The sequence below is a fragment of the Lycorma delicatula genome, chromosome 3, assembly GCF_047948215.1.
Source record: "Lycorma delicatula isolate Av1 chromosome 3, ASM4794821v1, whole genome shotgun sequence".
NCBI classification, from domain to species: domain Eukaryota; kingdom Metazoa; phylum Arthropoda; class Insecta; order Hemiptera; family Fulgoridae; genus Lycorma; species Lycorma delicatula.
Genome location: NC_134457.1, coordinates 73,321,792 through 73,342,155, shown reverse-complemented (window position 1 = coordinate 73,342,155; position 20,364 = coordinate 73,321,792).

Genomic DNA, 20,364 nt, shown 5'->3' with positions numbered 1-20,364 from the left:
GAGTATTACGATAATAACAGAATTCTAACGGCATTAGTTTTGTAACTTACTCACGTCTAAGGTCGTAATAATAAAAAAAAAAAACAAAAAAAAACAAATAAGAGATATTATACTTTATAATCTGTAACTATTAATTCAGAATATTTATTGGAATGATAAATTATTTTACGTTTTTATATATTTAATAGTATAAAATACAACAAAAAAAAATCTAAGAACATGTTATTAAAATGTAATTTTTTTTTTATAAAGAAAGAAAGTACGTAGTAAACTATTACAATCGTGAAAATGTTAACGATTTATCTGTTTTTACCACTCCTGAATCAGTATTATTATTTATTATGCAGAATAAACGAATTTACGACTAACGAATTTACGATTTTTTATCTACGGTAGTTTTATTTTCAGAAATAATTTTTGAACGATATTTTAAATATCTCATACAAAAGAATGAGGAATAAGCAATAAAGAAAATTAGAATTTTGATAATTATTTTATTATTTCTTGATTTAAAATAAAATATGGATATTTACAAATTAAGTCTTTATTATTATAGCTAGAATGAGATTTTGGTGGGTAGTTAGTTACCATCTCATTTACTTCGGAACAGTCGCTAGGCGATGACACATTGTTCATCAAAGTAAGTAACGGCATTACTTTAATTTAAGTATATGTAATGCTTTTGATCATGTTATAGAATGTTTATAACAAGATATCTTTTAATAATATATATACATAAACACACATATATTATTGAAAGATATTGAATCAGATTTATTTTTACAAATTATTTCAACAGAGAAAATCATATAATATTTATTGCAACCTTAATTAATACATTTCAATGATAGCCTATCAATCGGTTGTTATAAACATTATGTAATATGATAAAAAACATTATATTAATAATTCATCTGTGATAATGAGATGGATCCACGAAATTAAAACTCAATTTAAGAGTATGAAATTCATCATGGTGATTCAGAAAGCAGCTCATACAGTGTAGTCATGTAATACTATCTAATTGTTATAGGAATTTAAAAAAAAAAATTAATGCTGATTAGCTACAAGTTAGTCTTTACTGATTTTGGGTCGGTAAAGCTGTGTCTAAAATAGCCTAGCTCGTATCTAACATAGGCTTCTATAATTATATATAACATATATAAGCTCCTATGAAACGTATAAGCTCGTATATAACATGCTGTCCGTACAAAATAAAAAATCTTACAGACGTCAAAAAGACGTTCTCAACTCAACTGTATTTATTTTTATGTATACTTCAAAATTTTTTCACGACAAAATTCATGGAATTAGAAAATTCTTTTTTTTTATTTTGTAGAGGAAGTTACTGCTGTTGTCCCGTTGTAAAATTTTCTAGGATAATTTCAATAGAAAATTTATTAACAAAAATTTATGTATTACCGTAAACGATCTAAATATTGTTTATTCGAATATCATCATTACTTGATAGAAGAGTTTTACAAGCAATAATATAATATAATATAGCCGAAAATCGTTCTGAAATATTCAAAGTATTTTTCCAAAACCTCTCAAGAACTGAAACGAAAAATTTAGATAAAAGTCTGATGTGGACACATCAGATTTTTATTAAATTACATGTACACATTTTTTGCTGCACTTCACTTATTTCATCTGAAAGTGAGATACAATCCAACAAATATTTAATAAAGTGGACAGTTACACAATTACTAAAAAATTAGTTTTTATTAACATCAAATTATACAGTTATTAATTCAACATACATACCAGAAATATTAAGATAGAGTAAAAGTCCCTTTAATACTGTTTAAATAAATGTAAGTTTTGTATCTATGTAATACTTTTCTTTAAAAATTATTATGATGTAACCATCAACAAAATGAAAACAAAAACGAATAATCAGATGTTTCACTAAATCTGATGAAGATACCACAAGTCATGTGGTGTACGCCTATTAAATTATTTACACATTTTTTTTTAAAATGAAAAGTACATAAAATTTTATTTTATTAATAACTTCTGATTTTTTTTCATATTTAAAAAAAATTATTATTATTATTGAATTATTTATCATAAAAGGTTTTTTACATTCAGAGGTTAATAATAATTAATAAATCAATATGCTTAAATTAAAAAAAAAGTTAAAAAAAAGGAAATGAAGTCGGATTCGAACCGATATGCCTTGCCCTTGTAAGATCCAAATTTTCATTAATTAAATTTTATGTGGCTATAACTCTGGTACCACTTATGAAATATCGTTGAAGAGCTGTCAATGAGGGCTTATTACTGCAGTTACGAAAAAGTTATTTAATTTTTCGTTAAAAGAAAGCGATTTTTATTAGTTAATATGCTAGTTCCATTTTACTTGCTTTCATTTCTCAGTCGGATCTTTCCAGAGCGTTATACTGTATTATTTCTGAAAGATATTTAAATTTTTAACTATTTTAATTTTATTGCAGTTAGTTTTCAGAAATTTAGGTTTGTTTATAGTGTAAGTGATAAATATTGTTTTTTTTTGTTTTACCGGGTAGTGCCTAAATTCTCAATAAGAGATATGTCTTGACACAATTCATACATTTTCGAAATGTATGAATTTTTTTATTCATACATTTTAAGATATTTTTATCAACGAAACCCTTATATATAAAAATGTTACAGTTTTAAACTATGAATCACACATTCTGGAAATTCTCACAGTAATACAGAATTTTGGATATTCAAACAATACAAAATCTTCCAACGCTTTATTCGGAAGATGTCTTAAAGTGGAAGGTTATCTAAGTGTAAGTAAACCTCTTTAAATATTGTACCAATCTTAAACATTTCATTGGGTCAATAAGTAATGACGAATAAGAAATGTTTTTATGAAGAGCTCGTTATGGTACGCACAAATGATAAAAGATAAGCGGTTGAAATAGAATTAAGAAGAAATAAAATACCTAGTTCTGATAAAAGAAGTGAACGATGTGCAAAGGCAAGAGAGAGTAGTAACACTGCCGTTTCTACTCTGACTATTTGCAATCAGAATAATATTGTACTGAAGAAAGTGCTATTAAACTTTCAACGACTAGGGTTATGAAGAGGATAAGTATGACTCATAGCGCTATTAGTATTCTACGTACATTATATAAACGTAAAGTATACCACTCATTCAATCTCGGAGTAAGAATTTTTATAAGTTTTCTTATTGGTTGTCAAAGACCTAAAAGAAACCTCTAGAAAATATTTACTTACAGGATTAGAATCTTGAGAGATACTGTATTACATGAACCTCTGATATGAAAATGAGGATAGCCTTTTTTGTTAATTTGGTCTCATGATGATGACATCACTGAACCATAAAGACAACCATTAATTACTTAGAGAAGAATCTTGATTTTTCAAAAGAAAGGATCTCTCGATTTATTTTTATTTTCCTGGATATCGTAGTGTACAAAGAGAAGAAAGGTGTCAAAAAGTAACTCCCATGGATTTTTGCGTTTCTTAAGGATGTGAGATCTCCTGTGTTTAGAAACATTAAAATCTAGGTTAAATAATTTATCTGTTTACATATACATGTTAAACTTTATGGAGATTTATATAAAAGGAACGATTTGACCTAAAATAATAAAGTTTACGTAATTTTGTATTAATTATTAAAACTCAGAAGAGAGGCAAGGAGTTACTGAAGTAGTTCATCCGTTTGAAAGTGACTTCATAAAAATTTTACCTTTGCCAATTTTTAAATCGTCTAAACTAATATCATTAGAAACACTTTTGGAAATAATAACATCGAAAAAAGTCTTTAAAAAAATCTGATATGAACACCACATGACTTCCTTGTACGCCTATTAAATTACATATACACATTTTTCGCTGCACTATATTTAAACTTATTTCATTTGAAAGTGAGATACGATCCTTCAATTCTTCAATAAAGTGGACACTTACATAGAAAAATGGCTCTAAAAAGTTCCTTTGCATTTTGTATTAGTTTATATACTAATTTTGTTTCACGTCGCTGAAGTAGATATGTGGTGTAACTGAGAACGTGTCGGATCCGTAACCATGTACACATAGGTTCAAATCTGACTTCGTATACATATTAAAAAGAAAACTTCTCATTTAAATATATTGATTTATTAATAACCTCCTTTAAAAAAATTAACCTTTAAAAAAATTGAATTAAAATGAAAAGTACATAAAATTTTATTTCACTAATAACTTCAGATTTTTTTCATTTTTTTTTTTTTTATTGATATTATTGAATTATTATTTATTGTTAAAATTTTTCACAATCAGAGGTTAATAAATCAATATATTTAAATAAAAAAAAGTTAAAAAAATATATGTATATGAAGTCGGACAAACCGCGCCTTCCTTTCCCTGTAAGATAAATATTTCATTGATTAAAGTTTTATTTGGCAATAACTTTAGAAACCAATGAAATTAAGTACATTTATGATATATGTCTGAAAAGTTCTCAACGAGGGCTTATTACTGCAGTTAAGAAAAAGTTCAAAATCCAAATGTTTCAAAACTAAAACCCCGCATTATTTAGAGGTTTGACTGTATACACTTTTTTGGCCCAGTCGATTGCGGTCAAAAGAGGAGGTGCACAACTAGATGTAACAACAGTCTTAAATACAAAATTTCAAACATTCTGCATACACACACACACACACACACACACACACACACACACACACACACACACACACACACACACACACACACACACACACACACACACACACACACACACACACATATATATATATATATATATATATATATACTGTCTTTACAGACTTTTCGAAAAAAAAGTACGGTATTACTTTCGGTCATATGGTGGGATCGAGGAGTGATATTAGATTTTCTTCAGGTTTTGAGGTATGAGGAGTACGAAAGTACCATTCACTTAAAATGTAATCTCCTTATATATATATTTTTTTTTTGCCTTCAGTCATTTGACTGGTTTGATGCAGCTCTCCAAGATTCCCTATCTAGTGCTAGTCGTTTCATTTTAGTATACCCTCTACATCCTACATCCCCAACAATTTGTTTTACATACTCCAAACGTGGCCTGCTTACACAATTTTTCCCTTCTACCTGTCCTTCCAATATTAAAGCGACTATTCCAGGATGCCTTAGTATGTGGCCTATAAGTCTGTCTCTTCTTTTAACTATATTTTTCCAAATGCTTCTTTCTTCATTTATTTGCCGCAATACCTCTTCATTTGTCACTTTATCCACCCATCTGATTTTTAACATTCTCCTATAGCACCACATTTCAAAAGCTTCTAATCTTTTCTTCTCAGATACTCCGATTGTCCAAGTTTCACTTCCATATAAAGCGACACTCCAAACATACACTTTAATAATCTTTTCCTGACATTTAAATTAATTTTTGATGTAAACAAATTATATTTCTTACTGAAGGCTTGTTTAGCTTGTGCTATTCGGCATTTTATATCGCTCCTGCTTCGTCCATCTTTAGTAATTTTACTTCCCAAATAACAAAATTCTTCTACCTCCATAATCTTTTCTCCTCCTATTTTCACATTCAGTGGTCCATCTTTGTTATTTCTACTACATTTCATTACTTTTGTTTTGTTCTTGTTTATTTTCATGCGATAGTTCTTGCGTAGGACTTCATCTATGCCGTTCATTGTTTCTTCTAAATCCTTTTTACTCTCGGCTAGAATTACTATATCATCAGCAAATCGTAGCATCTTTATCTTTTCACCTTGTACTGTTACTCCAAATCTAAATTGTTCTTTAACATCATTAACTGCTAGTTCCATGTAAAGATTAAAACGGAGATTGTAACGGAGATAGGGAACATCCTTGTCGGACTCCCTTTCTTATTAGGGCTTCTTTTTTATGTTCTTCAATTGTTATTGTTGCTGTTTGGTTCCTGTACATGTTAGCAATATATATAAAAAATAATATGTATGCCTATGTATGAAATTTGTGGCTCGAAAATCTACAAAACTAGTAGATCAAAATAAAGTTTAGATATACTGTAGTAGTGTGTCTGAAGTTATGCATGTGAAAATTTATTTGATGAAGATTGGTTGAGTCATCTTCAAACATGCTCAATTTAATGCTGACAATGTGATGGAAACGAAACTCGATCATTTTGCGCACAAATGCAGAAGAGTTTTTATTTTTTGGCTCTAACTCTTTTAATTTTTTTTATTACTAGCCGGAAAAATCATGAAATATTTTGCCAGTTTTTTTTTTTCCTCATTCATTATAAATGTTAATACAATTTTAAATTTACAGAACATTTTTTTTTTGCAAAGATTACAGACATAAACAAACAAAAGTTATAAATGTAGGATAATAATAGTTTTGAAAAAGATTAGGGTAAAATAAATCTGTTCCTGAATATACATTTAAACTAACCGAAGTGAATGTATATCTGGAACTATTTTATCGTTTTTTATTAATGTATATATATATATACACACACGCACACATAAGCTAGGTTACTTATTGCCTATTTATTAATAATTTGTATGAAAGTAGCTGGAATAGATATATTAAATAATTAAATATATGGAAGCATAATGAATGAAAAAAAATTACGGGGTATGTAATAACGAATGAAAAAGAAAGTTATTTTACTGTAAAACCATTTATAAACGAAAGGAAGAGATTTACTTCGTAGAATTACGATCAAATTGTTTTAAAAGGAGGAGATTATTATTTATATTTACCATTATCGTTGCTACTTAAATAAATAGAATTTCTAGATCTCAACTTTATATATATATATATGTGTGTGTGTGTGTATGTGTGTGTGTGTGTGTGTGTGTGTGTGTGTGTGTGTGTGTGTGTGTGTATATGAATAAAATTGAATATGTATTAAGTGTTGAATTTAAAATAGTTTTAACAAGTGAGTGGACTAATAAAAGTACTGTAGATAATTCATTTTATATTAAGTTATATATTACAATTTGAAGATAGTGAGCTCGTTAATGTATAGAATGTGATATAAGTATAAACAACCCTATGATATTTTCTAGAGCAGAAACAATAAAATAGCTCGTATTTATTATGGAAGAAATACCCGGAAATTGTGGTCTTAAATTTAAATATATATAAAACAGGAAATAACATTTGAATTTACGAGATTCATCTTATGAGGCGTTTTAAACTAGCAACAATAATAATTAATAGTAGCAACAGAGGTGTGGAGATGAAAAAGAATACATTTATTAACTAAATAGCAGTTGAATCAACGAAAATAACAACTATTTGAAGTGTTGTTATAAGTGTCATGCAAGAACAGAAAAAAGTTAATAGCGAAAGTTGTTTCTGTTTTGTTATATGTTGTTGAATTGCGATGAGAATGATAAAATAATCGATGTCTAACATTTAGACTATCAGCGGAGAAATTTTAATTCACTAAGACCTGCTTATTTTGTCTAAGTCATTATAAAATCCTTGAAACCAGTTCCGACAACCAAATAGTAAGTTCTCGTTTTTAATTTTGTTATCATGAACATGAAGAAAAAAATCTTTTACTACCATTTGGAATTAAAATTAAAATTAAAAAATACGTATTATGTATATTCAATAAAAAAAATCATTTTTGTTTTCATTGAAACTACTTACACTTATTATTATTATTATTATTTGACTAAAAATCTCTTTTCTATTTGTATGACCCCCAATAGCTGTCACAAATAAAAGCGATAATATTACTACTTCAAAAAATACCAAATAGACACAATTCATTTTTTTAACCTCAAGAGAGATTACTTAGTTGGAATTAATAATAAGAAAAAAAATATTTTTTTCAGGATTCGTTTCAAATTTGTTTTTCGTTTTAAAAAAATAAATGATCAGTTAGAGAATCACTAAAATTTTATTTTCTAGAGAAAAAACAAAAATTTGTTTTGTCCGTAAATAGTTTATTATATATATATATATATATATATATATATATATATATATATATATAAATCAGTTTATTGTCTATAAATGGGAAAATTTCCTTGGAGCCTGGGATGCCATCGGATTCCATCGGAATCTATCATTAATCCCGGATGAACTCGGGATTAATGATAGATTCGTTTAAAATACTATTTCTCATAAATTTTCCAGTCATTCATTTTTATATAACTTGGTATGTAACAAAAAATTTTCACCTCATTTAATTATTATAATTATCAGAAAAAAGATGCCTTATAATAAAAATATTGTATGTATTAATCCCTTAGAAGTGGATTACTTAATTGTTGAAGAAAAATTTATTTTCAGCCATCATTTCTTGGTTAAGAAATATCAGTGATCTTTTGTTAGAGTTCTTTTTTTTTTGTTAAAACTCAAAATAATAATAATGACAACAATTGTCTGAGGTCGGTAATCCTCACGTCTGAAACATATCAACTACGTTCCATGTACAGCGCGATAGTAGTTGTACATAAGTACAATACATAGAGTTGAAACTAGGCTAATGGGTCTCCGAGTGGTTTCATAGGAAATGTTAACTTTTTTTTTTTTTGAGTTGATTTCCATCTGAAGGTAATTGTAAGGACTGGAATTTTCGGCCACCTGTAGGCCATTCACGATTGAAAACGATCTCCTCTCTGGCAAGGCATATGCTGTTCCATCGGAGTACTGGGTCGGACCTCCAGGGTTGATATAACCCAATAGTGGGGATATAACCCGGCGTCTAGTCTTGCTACAGAAGGGATTAACTCATCATTCAATTTGATCAATCTATTATGGCAAAGAGTTTACATAAACACCCTCCTTTTGAATCAGCTGAATTGCCGGAAGCTAAACGGAAGACGAGTCACGAATCAGGAAGAATTCGACATGAGTTTAGGAGTCTGCAGAGAGGTGTCTTCAAGAACAGTTCATTGAGACCGATGTACCTTGAGATTATGGAGTGAGATCTCGCGTGATAAGGCCTTTTCTTATCGCTCGTGAGATTACTGGTTGCGCTGGCGGTCTAGTAGAAGAAATACACAAGACTTTCAACAGTCTTTATATTGAGAAAACTAACGACATCCAGTAGTAGAAAATTCTTGCATTAAACAAAAATAGGTGAATTTGTTGAACTTTTCGATTCTCACAGCACTCTCAATACCTCAAAGGGAGTTGTGTTTTGTCAAGATCTACTCAATTGTTCTGAGCAAGAATTCGCTGAGGAGTTATCCGTGGAAGGAATTAAAGAGTGCCGACGGCTGAACGTGAGAAGGAATGGCGAAGTACTACCTTCTGCCTCTCATGTCCTTACATTTAATAGATCTTCCTTGTCGGAAAAAATGCGCGCTGGTGTACACCGTCTAGATTTGCGATCTTTCATGCCGCAACCCATGCGCTGCTTCAGGTACCAGCAATTTGGCCACGCCGCGGTTCGATGTGAAAGACCTTAGATGTGTGTGTGTGTGTGTGTGTGTGTGTGTGTGTGTGTGTGTGTATGTGTGTGTGTGTGTGTGTGTGTGTGTGTGTGTGTATGTGTATGTGTATGTGTGTGTGTGTGTGTGTGTGTGTGTGTGTGTGTGTGTGTGTGTGTGTGTGTGTGTGTGTGTGTGTGTGTGTGTGTGTGTGTGTGTGTGTGTGTGTGTGTGTGTGCGCGCGCGCGCGAGTGCCCGTGTGTGTGGTGAAAAAATATAGGAAGGAGAACCATGCAAGAATCCTCCTGTTTGTATCAACTGCAATTCAACTAGCACATTTTGCCTAGCTTTGTATCAACTAGCATTCATGCCGCTCAACAAACTGCCTTGCTTACAAAGATAAAGTGGCTGTTCAGGAAATTAAAACCTTACAGGACAGTTATTTTGAAGCTAAAAAAAATTGCAAATAAACGTAAACCTAGATCAACAGCAACATATGCTCAGTCAGCGACTACTTTTCTACCGCAAGTGTTGATGTAGATCAGCTCCTCAACCCACCGGGTTGGTGTAGTTGTCAACTCGTCATTGCAAAATCAGCTGATTTCGAAGACGAGAGTTCCAAGGTGCAAATCCTAGTAAAGGAAATAGTAAAGCCTAAGGCTTAGTAAAGACAGAGCACCGAGCCACTCCCGTCCTCTTTTGCCACTTTTATACGGATTTGAATACTCGATCGTGGATACCGGTGTTCTTTGGTGGTTGGGTTTCAATTAACCACACATCTCAGGATTGGTTGACCTGAGACTGTACAAGACTACACTTCATTTACATTCATACATAGCATCCTTTGAAGTAATACCTTCCGGTGGTTGCGGAGGCTAAACATAAAAATAAAACATCAGCTCCTCAGTAACCTCACACCAACATTAGCTACAATGACAGAGAGAATAATCGTTAATAAAATAGATCTCTCTTTCAGAAGGATACTGTGAGACCGCTTAAGTTACAGCCATAGGAAATGTAGCGAGTGAAAATAAAAACCTTCAGAGCAGAACAAAAACGAAAACAAACTCGAAGTTAAGGTTCAGCTACACAGTCTACAAATGAATTTGTTAAGAAGACCCGCCCCTAAGAAGGCTTTAAGAGATTACACAGGGGAGGCTATTTATCCCTTTCCGAGGCGATGGCCGGGGCAACCCCTGTCATGGGTGTCGTTTATGTTCCCGCCACCGCCAATGTATCGGCGTCTATTTATAGCACCGAGCCATGCCCGTCCTCGTTCGCCACTTCCTTGGTCCTCCGACTCGGAGGCTTGAAACTACACGAGCGGTGACATAATTTTAGAGCATTAAGCAGTTCGGAGAAGGGAAAAGAAGAGAAAAAAGGATTGGCCGAAGAGAAAACCCGGAAATTTTCCTCCCTAAAAACTGTTTAAAACCCCCGTAAAAAACTTTCTAATACGAGTCGATTCTTCAATGGAACATTAATGGATGCTTGTCAAATATTCTTAAACTCGAACGCTTGGTGCATGATGTCAATGTTTCAATTTACATATGCAAGAAACACAATTCCTCCTAGATGTAAATTTCAACTTAAGAAGACATAATATTTACTGACGAAATCAACCGCCAATTATAAGAGTTGGTGGTGGAATAGTCCTATTAAGGTCGACTAGAGCTACCACCTAAGCGATTGAAATAAACACAAATCTGCAAGCTGTCACAATCAGAATGAAGCATCCGCTTCATATACTTACCGCATGTAGCATATACTTGCCGAATTTCGGTTGAAAGGAAGATAACATAATGCATTTAATTACTCAGATTCCCCCATTCATATTATTAATGAGTGATTTTAATGCATACAACCCTATTTGGGGGTCGGATCAAATTGATCCTCGGGGAAGATAGTTGGAAAAGTTTCTTTTAAATTCTAATTTTGTTATATCACAGAACTTATTTTAATGCTATAGACGGATCGACGCTCTGCATAGATTTAGCATTTCTAAGTACATCGACAGCACTAAAATACACTTTCAAAGTTTCAGAAGATCTCTACGGCACCCACCGGGTTGGTCTAGTGGAACGCGTCTTCGCAAATCAGCTGTTTGGAAGTCTAGAGTTCCAGCGTTCATGTCCTAGTAAAGGCAGTTACTTTTATACGGATTTGAATACTAGATCGTGGATACCGGTGTTCTTTAAAAACTTAAGTCTACAGCGACCCTAACGTTAAAATTTTTGACATTATTTATGACCGATAGCGGTCACTTAATATTTTTCACAGCTAGTTTCAAAACTGTACAACTCAACTAGAAGTCTAATACCCATAAACAAATCATTTCGGTAGGAGCATTTGCTAAATTTCATATTTCTATACTTTCCTAAATTTTAGGATGTTTTTCTTTATCATGCGGTGAAAATAATACTATTTTGTTTTCTCAATAGGATATCTTTGTAGAGTTGTATAAAATCAATTTTTTCTCATCAAAATTTTAATATTATTTTAGAATAAAAATGCATAAGCATGATTAACAATTTCTATTCAATTTCAGCTAATATATTTAAAGGAATACAGATTTTATTTAAATTCGGTAAAATATTATACTGTTTAGTGTAAATAGTGAACTTTGAACAAATAACCTATCTACAAAAAATTTATATTTTTATCTGGTGTCTACCCTCTTAAAATCCTTGATTTGAATTCCAGCGGGTTTGGCGTTTGTTACAGCTACTACATTTCTCTTGTGTCATCAAAAAGTAAAAAAAAAAGAGACAAGATAAAGCGCAGACCCATAAATTGGGATTCAGCCTGCAGTTGAAAATAAAAAAAGTAACAATTTTATCAATAACAGTGAAAGAATATTGTTATTGGAAACCGTTTTTATAACTAAGAGAAAAATTCAAATAGAAATTTTTCGATTTAGAAGGGACTTAACAAAAATAAATAAATAATGTAAAGTTTACATTTTTGACACGTTGAATTTTTTTTTATGCTTGGCCACCTGTTGTTTTTCATATCCGTTTCACTCTTCTCTATCAAATTCTTTAATCTGATGCGGTAATTTACATTTTTTCATCATCTACAACTAACATTAAAAGAAATCTATTCTAATTTTCTATAAATTTTTTGTCTATTAATTGTTGTTATAAAGAGTTCATAGTGTCAGTCGATACTAGGATGTTTCGATTAATATTATAGTAATTGAATCATCTGTTGTTGAGTTTTATCACAAAGCACTTGAATATTTAAAAAAAAATTTTTTTCCATTCTCAGTTCCTTAATTTTTAAGTGTCAAGTTCAATAACTATATAAATTGATGGAATTAATTTTTAATTCTAACAACATATATTTTAAAAATTAGTTTACATTTTGGTGACGCTTAAATACATTTATTCGATATTTTAAACCAGCAATCGAATTTCTATACTTTCCTAAATTTTAGGATGTTTTTCTTTATTATCCGGTGAAAATAATACTATTTTGTTTTCTCAATATGATATCTTTGTAGAGTTGTATAAAAATTAATTTTTTCTCATCAAAATTTAATTAGAACTTTATTATAAAAAATCTGATGTGGACACCACATTACTTCCTTGTACGCCTATTAAATTACATATATACATTTAAAAAAATGAAAAGAACCTAAGATTTTATTTCACTAATAACTTCTGATTTTTTTCCATTTTTTCTAATTATTATTGAATTATTATTTATTGTAAAACTTTTTTACATTCAGAGGTTAATAATTATTAATAAATCAATATATTTAAATTAAAAAAAAAGAAGGAAATGAAGTCGGATCTAACCGGTATGCCTTCCCCTTATAAGATCAAAATATTTCATTAATCGGCCAGGTTCAAATCCCGGTCAGGCATGGCATTTTCACACGCTGCAAATCATTCACCTCATCCTCTGAAGCAATACCTAACGGTAGTACCGGAGGTTAAAGAAAAAAAAAGCACATAAACACGAGTATGTATTGAGTCCAATAAATTTTCTTTAATTTTAAACGAAAGTTTTTTTGATGGTTGAAAACCATGAAAAGATATTAACAATAGTTATCGTTTAGTTATAGCGTTAAAAATTCACAACTCAATATTATTATAATATTAAAATTAAATTCGTACTTCCTATATATATATATATATATTTTTTTTATTGAAGATAAATTACCCGCCTTATTGTAAATATGAAAGAAATCCCGCATTTGTTTATTTTTTAGTGCGAAAACCATTGCTTCTGTTTATATCACAAAACGAAATATTTGACAAGTTATTACAATCAAATTATCGTATTGCTTTCTCTATAGAAATTATTTGTTTATAGGAGTGATTTATGAACTGTTTAATAATTGAGGACCCAACTTACGTTTTCAACCATAAATAACTAAAACCGCTTACTATTAAGGACCCAGTTAAAGAAACTAATACAATTACTGAATTACATGCTTTGTTTCACAAGGAAATTTGATTTCCGACATTGAAAAACTTTATACATTTTTCATAATTTATGAATTAGTCGACGTGAAAAATTAAACATTTAATAAGTGATATATTCAAACAAGCTATCCTCAAATTTTATTATTTCACTTATAGTTTTAACGTGACAGCGATAGGATCAATTAGTTATACCTACAATTTTGTGTTTATTCTTTTGAAAATAACTGTCATGTTTATAGAAAACATTGGAGGTTCATCAACAATAAATTGTTAAGGTGTCGCCTCTTCTTCGCTAATTATTTTAATTATTAACTTACATTTTATATCTATTCCTAATCCTTTTTTACAGAAGTGTGTAGATAATGATGCGAAGTCCAGAATAATTTATTGCATTTTTAGTTTGATTAGGAACCCAGCTTTATTCTAAAAGCATTTCATCTATTATTGAGATTATTGGGCAGGATGAATATTGTCGGCCGACAGGAAGTAGCTCTGGATCGATTTCAGGTAGTTGCTCCAGTTGATTAGAAAAAAGTTGTCTATAGTTCTTAGCATTCTCACCATGAAAATATAAGTATTTAAATTTCACCACCACTTTTTCTTTCTTTTTCCTTTATTCATTAATTGTTTAACAGCTGATTTTCGAAGTCGAAGGTTCAGAGCCTAATAATAAAATACTTTCATACGAATGTGAATACTAGATAGTGGATACCGGTGCATTTGATGGTTAGGGTTCAATTAATCACACATCTCAGGGACGGTAGGTCTGAGTCCGTACTAAACTGCAGTATTCATTTACATGTCATATATATCATTTCTTTGGAGTATGGATTTACTTATTGTTCACAAATTGAACAGACTGCAAAGTACTGTTAAATATTATGAATAGAAAATTAAAAATTATTCTTTAAAAATCATAACAAAATATTTGTATTTGAAATATGAATTATTTTAGGAGAAAAATAACTTCTTAATTCTGTTTTTAATGAAGTTAATGTATAGGTTATCGATCGTAAGAAAACTGCTAAATTTTGACTTATCCATAATTTTATAGATTTTTTTTTTGCTGTTCTTTTAAAGAACTCAGATAGCTCAGTAATAGTTTATTAGATTTATTTATAATTTCTGTTACTTAAATAGCCTTTTTTCAAGAAATTAATTTGTTAATCAAATCTAAAAAATGATTTTTCTGTAATACTGTAAATTACTCTTTGAAAAAATATGGATCAAGGATTACAGATTTTTCTCCTTTAAGGTAGGTGTTTCCTAAGTTTAACTTTTTCATAGCTGTTTATCACATTTTTTTTATTCTCATCTCATTGGCCATGGCCTGCTTATTGTTCATAAGTTGAATGATTGCATCGTTCATACTAGCAGTAGAAATGTATTAAATATAGAACTATTTTTAATAATATAGTGTTTTGAGTATTTTCCAAAATTTCAAATTTGAAAAAGAATTGAAGAAATTCCTTTTTGAAGTCGGTTTAATTTTTTTAATGACTTTGTCTTACATTTTTACATATAATTCGTACAAGTAAGTTTTGCAATCGCGAAAAATTTAGGTTTACAAATTTCAACGGAAATATCCATTTTGACGGTCCCTGAATCCATCTGACTAGTTTCGGCATGATATCTGTACGTATGTATGTACATCTCGCATAACTCAAAAACGATTAGCTATTGAAAGTTGAAATTTTGTATTTAGGACTGTTGTAACATCTAGTTGTGCACCCTTTGATTGCAATCGACTGAACAAAAATTGTCCAAAAAAGCCCAAACCCAAAAAATTTGGATTTTGGACTTTTTCTTTACTGCACTAATAAGCCCTCATTGAGAAATTTTCAGCGATGTGTAATAAGTGGTACTTATTTTCACTGGATATATACCAGACTTATAGCAAAATAAAATTGTAATTAATGAAATATGTGTATGTAATTTATTAGGCGTACAAAGAAGTCATGTGGTGTTACATCAGATTTTTATTTTTATTTAAAATTTGGATTGATCAAATAAAAATACTGTATTTATGAAAAGAAACCACTCATAATAAACTCAGAGGTAAGAAAGCACTTTAGTAAAATTAAAAAAATTAATATAGAAAGATTTAAAAAATCTTTTAGATCTTTGAAAGATTTTAAGACATAAATAACGTATTGTAACTAGTAGTGAATGTGAGTTAAGACTGCTTGGAATGAAGAAATACGTAAATTATTGTGTTTCTATCGAAGTTTTCCGATTAGTTATCTTGATTTTTTTCATGGAAATACCTTGAACATTAGAATTACATTAGATTATTAATCAATACACTATAAAAATCCAGTACTAACTAAGCAACGAAGTCAACAAAAAATGAAAAACATCTTTAGATCATCTTTGTAGAAAATATTATTTTATTCTTTATCTAAAAAAAATTCTACCTACGTTTTGAGGAAAAGTTAAAAGGAAAAATTACAAGGCAACTAGAACTTCCTCTAAAAACAAAAAAAAGAATTATTCAAGTCAACCAAGTGAATGTTGGTTAAAGTTTAAAGATATAAAATAAATTCGTGAGGATCGATTTGTGAACCTCTTCCTCTCATTAAAATCGGTTACAAATATAATGGTACTTTTATCCGTTTACGTTTTTTAGACATTTAATAAGCTATTTTTTAAGTAATCACTTCGTCAGAGCCTTAGGTAGAATTTTATTTTTGAGAATCTGATTGAAATACAGGGGATTCCAGTCTAGAAACCCATATTATTACACAAAATAAATGAACTCCAAAGTATTTTACGCGTCCCATTATTTTTTGAACGTAGTTCCCATACTTCTCTCTCATTTTTTGCTTTTACTTTCGGATCAACTCGTGGACAAAAATGACAAAGTTTATTTTGAAAACATCCAGATTCTAACTTCTTTTTTTGTATATTTCTAAGAGGATCCTCCTAGTACGAGTGGGTGCATTAAAACTAAATTCAACTTCTTTTGTTGTTTCATAAATCATCATTATTTTAAATTTAAGGATTTATTTCCATGAAAAATAAAATAGTTACATTTATTTCGTCTTCAATTCTGGTTGATTTATAATTAATCTTGAATTTGTAAAATACAAGGAAATCATATTATTAATGCTATAAGATAATATTTAAAAAATTCTAGCTTAACAGTTTGCATCGATGCTAGTTTTATTGCATATAACATAATATCTTCTGCCAATTTGAAGATGATAATTAATTATAATAACAATAAATTATTTTATTCAATGAAAGAGTTCATTAAAGCTATGAAATGAAAGAATCGTGAGGGAAATCTCACCGACTGTGACGAGATAATTTTAAGTTAATAACTTGGAATATTAATTATATTATTTTATAAAAAATATTAATTCTGCTTTTGTATATTTATATTATGTGATGTTGTTTCATGATTATAAGAGCTGCTTTTGCGAACTTGTATTGTTTATGTGTTTAGTTTATTCGTGTTTTATATTAATAAGTATGCGTGAGTGTTGGTATTCCTCAGTGGGGCGAAAAAAACTCGTTCTGGTTCGGCAGAGAAATGAGGTGACCTCAGAGTATCGACAAAGATGACGACTTTTGACCACTCAATAAAAATAATATAACGTTAGTAATCTTCACGGTATGCCATGTTTATGCCGTGTAAATAATCTTGCCTCGGGCCGGTGATAGCATATTAATCAACAGTGGCGCTTATACGCTTCTAATTTTGTTTTCTGACCACTATTAAATATTATAACTTGTTTAATACAATTAAGGTCACTTTTTCATTCACTTTTATTGAAATATATGAAAAGAAAACCAATAAATAAAGGTAACATAATATTTTTCTTACTAATAATAGTAATAACAGCAGGAACTAGTTTTATAAATAAGAAATGAATTTGTAGCGTGTGAAAAAATATTAAGCCTGACCGGGGAATTCAAACAAGATTTTTATCAATTTTAACTTTTTATCAATTCAGTTTTAAAAATATATAATTAAAAAATGAATTAAAATATACTTTACGTTATAATGTTATGTAAATCTCGAATTCACCTAACACAAAAAAGGATTAAGATTATTGAATAAAAAAAAAATTAGCTCACTCTATAAGTAAAGGAATTACTAATTTCTAACGGTTTTTCTTTATAGTATATTAGTTTGTATATTTAGAAATTAAATGTCAGATTATAAACTAGTTTACTGATCGAATAAGCGATTCTGTTTTTATTCGGTCATCTATTTTCTTTTTTTTTCGTAATATTAGCATTAATAATATATCACTGTATTTTAATACACGTAATTTCGTGTAAGTGATCTATGATCCAAGGTGGGAAATTCTATGAGTAAAGGAGTTTGATATAACTTTACCATAAGAGTCCATTTAAACATCACGAAACATTTTAAAATTTCAAAATTCATTTTTCTGTTGATATAAAATAATACTATAGTTTTGCTTTTCAGATAAACAAATAATATTTGAATTATTTTTGAAAAAAAATTACTTCAAGTATTAGTCTTTCATACACTTTTTTAAGACTTTGAGTACATAATAGTTTTAATTTTTTTGTAGAATATTTTCATCTTATTTTTTAAATAAATAAATATATACATATATATTAGCAATAATTTATTTAGATATTAAGAAAGCTTATGACTCCATTCATAGGGAACCAGTATTCAAAACCTTTGAAAGCTTTAAAGTAGGTCCCAAAACAATAAACATTATAAAAAAACACAAAAGAAAAGTAAATTTTTTGGGAAAATTTTCGGAAACATTCGAAATTAAAGATGGAGTAAAACAAGGAGATGGATTGTCACCAATTCTCTTTAACTGCGCCCTAGAAAACATTATAAAAGAATGGGAAAAAGAATTTGGAAATGTAAAAATGGACATAAAATTTAAATTCATAAATACAAACTTATTATTAGCCTACGTAGACGATATTGCAATTTTTTTTTCGAAAGACAGACGAAGCCAAACATAAAATTAAAAAGGTAGACGAATGTGCAAATAGAATTGGTCTACCAATTTCCTATGAGAAAAAAGAACAGAATGGTGTTTCAATGACAAAAAAATAACATTTAAACCATTAAAATTTACGAAAACCAAGAATAGAAAAAGCCAAAAATGAAAATATTAAGAAGAAAAATATACGGGCCAAAGAATGAAGATAGAATTTACAACATGAAAAGTGAAAAAAAAGAATTACAAAAATACAGAAAAACATTAGGCATTTAATCGGAATAAGAAGATTAGAATTTATGACATTATACAGAATGAACAGACTGAAAAAAACAAATATTTGATTATTACGAAAACAAATCCACAAAGCTTACATGGTTTAAAGAAATAGAAGAAAATTTAAAAATATTGAAAATCTCTAAAGATTTTATTGAAGACAGAGATGAATTTAGAAAATTGATAATCTAGGGTTATCCAGAGAAATTAAAAAAAAAATACACACCTGAATAGATGGATGGACGGAAGAAATGAAACAACTGAGCAAAGAATAAAGACTTCTTGGAAAAAGAAAAAATTCCAAACTCTGTAAACGCGATTCTTAGTAGTCAAAACGAAAAAAAATATATCTTTATAAACTAATGAATTAATATATATATATATATATATATATATATTTATATTATTATTACTTATATTGTTATATTTTTTTAACATTTATTGTTTTAATAAAGTTTTTATGAATATGGGTACCCTTAAATAACTCTTCAACAGTTAAACATAAAAAAAATAAAATTTAGCAAATGCTCTTACGTCAAACCGAACTATATTTCGAAAAAAAAAACCAAAAACACCAAGAAAAAAAAATTAAATGGTCAGACTAGGATAGTTAAATATCCCTTTAAAGAGTATTTAAAAGGTTTTTGACATAAAATTCTTCGGACATTGATAACCGTAACAAAAATGGCGACGGTTTAATATTTTTCAGTGTTTCAAAACAGTGAAAAACTAAAAAAAAAAAAAAAAAAAAATTTAGCAAATTTCCTGTCTTAAAAAGAGCTATTTATCGGTATGAGTCTACTATTTGGAATCAAATGTAAGCCGCTTTTGAAGTTAACTGAGAAATTTGTTTTTCAAATTCTTTTAAAAATATGTCACAAGTTAAAATTTATTTAGAAAATCTGAGATTATTTTGTCCTAGCGATTCTTTTATAATTTTATATTTAAGAGAATTATAATAAAAAATGGTAATTATTTTACAATGAATATTTTTTTGTATTGATACATATATACTACTAAATGGTTTAAACGTAGTATTGATCAGAATCGAAGATTATTTCAAGTATTATTTCTTTTTTATAATTTCTTGTTTATTGGCACCTTCTTTACTTTATATACTTGATACTTGAGTTTTAATTTTCTCAGCAGCCTAATTGTTTATTACTATAATTATTTACATGAATCTTCGCATAAAATGACCGTTATTCGTATTATCGGAATACTGTAAAAGTTACCTTTTTTATCTTGGAAGGTCAACTAATCGAATTCTAGTTGCTTAAGTTAAATTTTATATGTTAACGTTATGTTTTAAATGGTTCTCGGTTTATCCATCGCGGAGACTTCCGTATAATTATACTATAATAC